Source organism: Bactrocera dorsalis, chromosome 5, assembly GCF_023373825.1.
Source record: "Bactrocera dorsalis isolate Fly_Bdor chromosome 5, ASM2337382v1, whole genome shotgun sequence".
NCBI lineage: Eukaryota > Metazoa > Arthropoda > Insecta > Diptera > Tephritidae > Bactrocera > Bactrocera dorsalis.
In genome coordinates this window covers 68,444,076-68,452,719 of record NC_064307.1, presented here as the reverse complement: position 1 = coordinate 68,452,719, position 8,644 = coordinate 68,444,076, and the positions used below count along the sequence as shown (strand labels likewise).

Genomic DNA, 8,644 nt, shown 5'->3' with positions numbered 1-8,644 from the left:
AGCCCTTCCTTACTTGTTTGATTTTATTTTTATCTTAAGCCACATCGAATTCTTACAGGGTATATACATATGTTATACATGTAAATATATACACTTTTATTTCAAAATCGCATTTTTGCTATAGCATCAGTTTCATAAGGTCTACGAACTTTTCGAAACAATTTAGTGTGTGTTAATGTGTCTATATTGCAATCGTGTAGGTTTTTATGTCAAAAGCTCATGCCTCCCACAAACTGACAGATGCTATGTAGCTAGAAAGAATGTGTCTAGTAGTGTGTTCGTGCATTTATTAATCAAATGAACTTGAAATTTTATTTTAGCTTATTTTTCCCAAGGATTTTTTTGTACACTTTGTGTAAACAGAACGCCTGAATAAAGATCTGTTGTGTTTCGATTGCTGTAAATTAAATATACATACATTTGTATGTTGATTAATACCTCTTATCACTCGGTATTACCACACATGGCAACACCTATTTTTCAATGACAGTGCGGGTACACGAGTGCCGACTTCGTATTTGTTTACTATACTCGTGGTTTTGCCTTAAATTGAAACCGTTTTTAAGCCTTAATAATGTCTCTTCCCGGCCTTAGATCGCCCGTAAATTAGTTTTCTGTTAATGTTTGTTATCATTCGTTTCCGATAGATTTTATCTTACTACGATTTTTTTGTTTTCCAAAATTATCTACCTTTGCTTATTTTCTTTTTTGCTTAATTCTTCTTATATTCAACAACATATAAACGACTGTGCATACCTGGCAATTAATGCAACCCCTTTCGCTGCTGCGCTTGAAAAGGCTGCAATTTCGTTAACTTGCATTTTACGTTATACTTCACATATGGTTTATAAATAGTAGAAAACAAATGCTTTATTGCTGCGATGTTTAAATTACTCTGGCTTCTCTTCAGTTGTCGAATAAATCTTTCGCCTTTTACTAAAGATTTCCGTGGAGAGGAGCACATTAATGAGTCTATAAGAATTTTTGTAAGGTTTGCAACCATATTTGGTAGCGAACCGCTAATTGATGCATTAAAATTTAATACGGTTGATAAGGTACATTATTTTTACCAAGGAAGTAAAATGATTTTAAGACTCTGGTTAAAACTTTAAAAGGATTGTACGCTTAATATTCAAATGGTATATTTTATTGACAGTTTGGCCAGTTTGTAGGAATTCGGAGGTGCACCACACTTCGATAATCTAAGAAAACTGTCAACATAACCTTGATTTTTGACCACTATAGCATATAGCACCATACAAAACAACTGATGAAAGTCATGTCCTTGTATGAACAACTTTTTATTTGACAAGTATCGTCTCGAAATTTGGTAACCATTATTATCTTAGGCATTACTACAATCTGCCAAGAAATTTATCAGATTAGACTACTATAGCATATAGCTGTCATACAAACTGAACGTTAAAAATCAAGTCCTTGTATAGAAAACTTTTTAATATCATGAAATATTTTCATGAAATTTAGGTTTGGTTATTGTCCAAGAAAAATATGCAATTTCCGAAAAAATTGTTCAGATCGGCCTACTATAGCATATAGCTGTCATACAAACTGAACGTTCAAAATCAAGTCCTTGTATAGAAAACTTTTTAATATCATGAGATATTTTTATGAAATTTAGCTTTGACTATTGTCCAAGCCAAATGTGCAATCTCCGAAAAAATTGTTCATATCGGTCTACTATATCATATAGCTGTCATACAAACTGAATTATCGAAACCAAGTTAATGTAGGGAAAACTTGTTAATTTGATGAGCTACTTTAATGCTAGGCAAACTCAATTAACAAATTCATGATACAGATCTTTTTATGCCCTTTTGTGCTATAACGAATGCAATTGTCAAGCTTTTATCAACACGTTTTTCACATTAAACTTTTTAATGAAAATAAATTCTATTATTTCGAATTCTGCGTAATAAATATACACACATTTATCTAACCACAGGAGTTATTTACACATGCATAAGTATTTTATCGAATGCAGTAAACAATATCGCCACTTCAGCAGTGTCAACAACATTAAGCCGCCATATATTTACGCTTAATTTATAATAAAAACAAAAGCAAAAGCTTACTGTTGATCAAATTTACGTTTTTCCTTGCTTTGCTTCTCGATATTCACTAATGCTGAGCGTGCTACGCAAAGCATTTCATCACTTTTTTGCAATACTATTTTTAAACACATCTATATTTATATTTAAACAATATTTATATTTATATTTACTATACAAAAATGATATGCTTTGGAGCAATGTTGGCATTCGCCAAATAAATAAGCATGTTTATCCACAAAAAGTTTGCCTTTATTTACGAATAAGAGAATTGAGAATTATATAAAAAATAGCGATAAATAAGTTTTTTTCGCGAAAATTCTTACATACTTATATGCAGAGTCTATAATGCACAGCTTCGTTATCAGCAGGCTATATTAGCAACGCCATCAAAGTCTATTATCATTAGGAACTCGCCGCTGTCTGCCGGTCGGCAGGTAGCACTCGTATTGAGTGGCGTTCCCAAAAGCACGTAGTACGATTTCACGCCGAACTCGTGGCTGGAGCGCGTGTATTTATGCAAGAGGCGCTTAGAACAGCACAAGTCTTTATTACGTCAGCCAAATGTTTACGGTAAGAATACGAGCATATGGAAATGGAGGTGAATACGTACTTATGTATGTATGTATGGCATGTAAATATGTTTTCATTGAAATTTTTATGTGCATATATTATATTTAGTATTTTATATGATTTTTTTCAAATTTTTATTTTTTTTCTAGACTTCGCATAGTTCTATTCGTATGAATGAGATTTAGCATGATAGTGAAACTAAATTGTTTTTTTTTTTTATTTTTTTGCAAATCACATACATACATCTTTACGCATGCTTAATCTACATTATTTTTTTTGCACACTTTTTTATGAGCTTGCCCATTTCTTGCCTCATTAACGGCGTGCGTGAAGCGCTCTTTTAAGTGCATTTGTCACCGATGAAAATAAGTTGGCAGCAATCATCACATACCTCAACAATGTATATAGTATATCGTCACCTAAAATGCAAAACCACATCTGATAAAAAAAAATAAATTTAAATCGCTACCAGATATAATAACCAATAATATAACCAATAACATAACCAATATATAACCACTTAATAGCCAAAACTCACATTTTATGAGTGTATGATAACCAATATAATAACCACTTAATAATCAAAACTCAATATAACCAATAACATAACCAATATATAACCACTTAATAACCAAAACTTACATTTTATGAGTGTATGATAACCAATATAATAACCACTTTATAACCAAAACTCACATTTTATGAGTGTATGATAACCAATATAATAACCACTTTATAACCAAAACTCAAATTTGCTTTAATAGCAGTGGTTTCTATCATAACGTTCTTACTTCACCTGTAAACTTATGAAAAAGTGGTGTTACGTTACTTTACATTTTAGGTGACGTTAGTATGTTTGTATGTGTTGACGTATTGCCTGCTGGATGCGCTTGTTGCACGCATCTGTCTGCCTGCCACTAAAATTTTCGCTGTCGCGGATTTGCTGCCAAAACGCATAAACGCTTGTGATCTTGCCTCAATCTTTCAAATTTGCAAATTTTTCACTTTTATGTGTTCTTGCCGCCTTTGCTCTGATTTTTTTATTAGCCAAATTTGTTTTTTAACAAAATTTATTTGAAGTGAAGTGTGTTTGATTTATGCGCGGCGTTGAAAACTTTGGTCACCGTTGAGGTGAAAAGTAAACCAGGGCGAATGTGGAATTTTGCGAGATGTTGATTAAAGTCCCAAATATAAAATATAAAGGGTGTTTTCTTTAGAGAAGTGTTTCTCAATAAGAAATTATAATTTCAACCATTCAACTGGGGTTTTTATATGAAGACAAGCGACTTCATATTCTTCTTTTTTGACGTAGACACCGCTTACGCGATTATAGCCGAGCTTACAAGAGCGCGCCAATTGGAGTTTCCAAGTGTAGCCAGGTCCTTCTTCACCTGATCTTTCTTACGTAGTAGAGGTGTTCCCCTTTCTCTACTTCTCTGCTTCGTATGGGAAATTGCTATTCGAACTTCTTCATGGTCGGACAATGGATCGTCCGCTCCATCGTCATCAATTGGGGAATGAGGTATACCATCTCTTCGTGTTATGCTTTTACTACCACTCAGCAGGCTGGAGAAGTGTTCCCTCCATAATTTTAGGGAGCTTTGGGCTTCAGTCAGTTGATTACTTCTGGATATTCTACAACATTAGGCACCGCTCTTGAAACCTTCTGTTAATCACCGCATATTTTTTTAGAAGCATTACCCCTGTCGGCCAGCTTGTCAAGCTCTTCGTACTCACGCATTTCGGTGTATCTCTTTTTTTGTCCGCAAATGCCTTTGGCTTACCTCTTTTTCTCTCGGTTTCTACCCCATCCCGCACGTGTTGTATTATAAATATGAGTATATAGATTTAGAAATCTCATGGAGTGTGTACTTAATGATAATCATACATATGTGGTCTAATATGCCACAAGCAAGCTTTCGTGTCTATAGCGCATATACTCGTATAACCACAGTACATATGAATACCGCCTGCAGCAACTTAAGCATTTTCACTTTTTCCCAAGTAATTATTAAAGCATAATACATTTCTTAATCACAGCTAATTTCATATTTTCTCTGCTTAATCTACATTAAAGTCATATACTTTCCTATGTCGCTTATAATATTTTTAACTTTCGCCCACTTACTGTCGCTCATAATTCACCGTTCCACATTTACAAACGCAAAAGTAGTGCTTCAGCACAATTTAACTTACATACATACATATAAATATATGTACATTCTTTCTGTTACTTACTGCATTACTTAAATGTCAGCGCAAGTTTTACATTTTCTTTTCATTTGGAATCCGTGTCAGTCAACTGGTTCTTGGACTCTGTCATGCTCTTGCGCCACTTTACGCTTTCGTTCTACTTTAAATTGAAATTAATTTGCCCCTCAACTTAATTACGACTTTCCGCTGGCAGCTAAGCCGCGCTTAATAATTACTGACTTGAGCTTTGAGCTGAACGCTTAGAAAGATTGGCAAATTCTAGCATTGGGTCATTCTAAAATTCCAACATTTTTCGTGAGTTTTTTTTAGTTCAAGTGCGTTACTGCCTTGCCCAGCTTAGCTACGCAAATAACCTCTTTTTCTAGTTTCAGTCGTAATTATTATTTTTTAAATTATTAAAAGTTTTCAAAAGTGGTTTGGATAAAAAGTTAAGAACATAGTAAAGTCCATAGTCGATATATGAAAAAAATCATTTAAAAAATCACTCAGTTTGCTGTCTTCTCGTTATTTAAGCTTCTAAGCGTTCTATAATTCACAAATATATATTCTTATGTACATAGGTATGTTCAAACATTTTCTTAATTTTATAGGGCCGGTTACCTGATTAGAACCATTTCGCTTTAAAAGCCACAGTGAAATTCAAATCGGTGCTTAGCTGAGCATGCTCAGCTATTGCATCAACCAGCTTAACTAATTATACATTATCACAATATGGTCATTATTTATAAGTATATGTATATACAAATTATTTTTAAATAGTCTTTCAGATTATAAAAGGTGATCCATTACGAAGTGCCCATATTTTTTTAAAGAAAGAACACAAAAATTTCAAAATTAATTGGAAATGTTAGTTATCATTCGAAGAACATTCTTTGGCATTTATTTTTTGAAGATTATCTCTTTCAAATATTGGCCGCGGCTACGTCTCAGATGATCCATCTGTTCAGTCCAATTTTCGATGACTCGTACGAGCATTTCGACTGGTAACTAGCGAATGTCAAGCGTGATGTTTTGCTCCAAGACCTGAATCGAAGCAAGATTGTAGACTTTAGTCCATAGAAGAACTTGGGATGGATGGGTACGTTTATATGACAACTATATGATAGTGTTATATCGACAGTTCCGAGCAGCTTCTAGGTGAGAAAAGAACATGTAGAAGTTTTCAGGTCGATATCGCCAAAACGTACTAGTTCAGATAGACAGTCCGACATGATCATATTAAATTAGTTCTTCAGGGTGATCATTTCTATATATATATACATATATACTTCACAGGGTCTCCGCCTTTTCCTTTTTGGTTGTTAAAAACATCGTGGAAAATTTGATATACCCTATTCAAGATATAAAAATATTGCCTGGTCTTTCCAGCGATAATTTGGCAGTAATAAATTGCTAACTTGGCCCACATTCAACCGAACATCAAATTTTGTTGTAGATGCGATAATCTTGTTTAATATTTTGAATGAGTTTATTTCTGAACATCAGTCAACTTGACATTTATTTGACAGCTCTTGATAGCTACGAGTTTATTTCTAATGCAAGGAAAATTTTTTATATAAATATATGTATGTATACTCAGATGAATTAGCTTATTTTGGGATATACGCTTAGACACTTAATTACCAGGAAGAAAAACGCACAGATAAATACAGGGTTTGTCCGGAAAGTAATAGGACTGATTTTCTTCCGCCGCGACTGTACTTAAGAGCGTACGGGCACCGACTAAATCCGCTAGAGTGCGTTCCTAGCTAACGAACGAGCGGCTGGTCAGTTGTCTCCAAGCACCTAGAAAGTCAGGACAAACATTTTCAGGCGACGTGTTTCTGTGAGTGGTACACGCCAAAAATGTAGCGTTCGTTAGAACAGAGATACGCGATTAAATTCTATGTGACCAATCTGCGATAGCCAGATGTTGCTTTAGAAAGAAGTGGTGTGTTTCGGTGGCACCAGGCCTTTTTGGAGGATCGGGAAGAGCTAATGAAGACCGGAAGAATGAGCAAATCCAAAGCGAAAACGAAGCTCATTGTTTTTTTTTAACATCAAAGTCATCATCCGCCATGAATTTGTTTCTCCTGGATGAACCTTCAACGCCAAGTTTTATGCGAAAGTCCTCAAGAGACTCAAACGAAGGGCCAATGTGGCGAACAAAACATCGCAGCCGTTTGAAAGTTGGAACAAAGCCCCGGCTGACACCGTCTTTCTTGTGAACAACTACCTAACCAAGGCCGGTATCCCAACGCTTCCGCAGCCTCCTGCAGCCTCCTGCAGCCCAGATGTGTAAGCTAACTGCACGTTTGAAGTTACTGCGAAAATAAATGAATGTCTGAGAGAGCGTAAGCAAAAATGAGTACGTTATTTCGCGGCATCTTCAGCTTACTAGGGTTAAACAAGTAGGAGGCTAATCTTCTTGTGGTCACAGATACAAACAATTACTTTTAATTGTTCAAAACTGGTTTCAATTATTCACTACACGTGAAGCTACTATAAACAACAATAATTTAAATCAATTAAATTGCACTGACTTACAATTTCCCTACAGGGTGTCATACTTCCATTACACGTGTCGCAATTTTTTATGAGCTCTGTAACATGCGGTTGTCGTGTGTTTGCACTTAGCTAGTTCTATATAGTATATGTGACTCCCTTCTAAATGCGCTCGTTCTGATGTAATATTGAGAAAGGTGTCAGAACAATGTACTCGCTCAATTTGTTGTAGTTTGGCTAATCGATAGTGAGAACTTTCGCAAATGTGAATGATGCAATCAATGCAAGCGGACACTCACTTGAAAGACTCAACAAATTTGGCATTATGTCAGCCAAAATTTGCAATGACAGCAATATAATAAGGCACATACATACAAATGTATGCAGTTATTTGCGTTTTTTGTGCATACATTTATATTGATTGTTAAGGTGTGCCAGTTTTTAAGTAAGAAAATATTAAGACAACTTTCTTTTCAAATGCGCCGAGCAATGCAGTTGGAGTCCAGCGTGGAGTCAGTCTGCCTAAGACAATAGTTAATATTTAAAAAGAAATATTTTGTTGATAAAACGGTAGTTTTCTATAACTGTGAGTCTGTTTAACACAATTAGTTATTTTTCGAAGCAAAAGTCTCGTATTGCTGTTAGACTTTCTGGTATAAAACCAGTTAAGTTTAGGTTAGCACACTCAAAACATTTTATTTTTTCTTCTACATTCTATATACGTTCTTAAAATCTATATTAAATTAAAAAAAAAGTTCGATAGTATTTTTTTTAAGAATATTCCTTTTTTGATAGATTTAGTAGCATTACACATAAATTTGGTCACTGAACACGCGTTAAAATATATATTTATTTATATTTATTAACACTTTCTGACGTATTGAATTCAGTATAAATCACTTTATTTATTTACGTTATTTACTAAGACTCAGCACTACAAATATACAGCATGGATCACAGAGAAAATTGATCGCACAACGCTGACAGTAATACCAGTAAAGTCGATAGATTTCGATAACAATAAGCTTATTTAATATATGCGCATAGACTTTAAGAACATAACGGAAGTGTATACAGTGGCAGTGAGGTCTACACAGCCCAAGTCATACTAAGTTTGCCACGAATTTTGTAACGCCGAGTAGGTAAAGGCGGAGACCTTATAATTGTATATGTTTTTGATCAGTATGACGAACTGAGCCCATTTGGTCATGTTTATACGCGAACTAGCCTCCAAAAAAAGATATCGAACTGAAATTTTGCACACGTCTTTTCTATAACAAGAAGTTGTTTTTTTTTCGGCAGCG

The 8,644-nt window shown here is 34.5% G+C and overlaps 1 non-coding gene across 1 annotated transcript; it reads left to right on the top strand.

Annotated features, from left to right (window-relative positions):
* Positions 1-890: 890 nt before the first annotated feature.
* Positions 891-1,007, top strand: LOC115066280 (U5 spliceosomal RNA). The gene has a single exon (XR_003845889.1). It is a non-coding gene; the product is annotated as a U5 spliceosomal RNA (small nuclear RNA).
* The last annotated feature ends 7,637 nt before the right edge of the window (positions 1,008-8,644 follow it).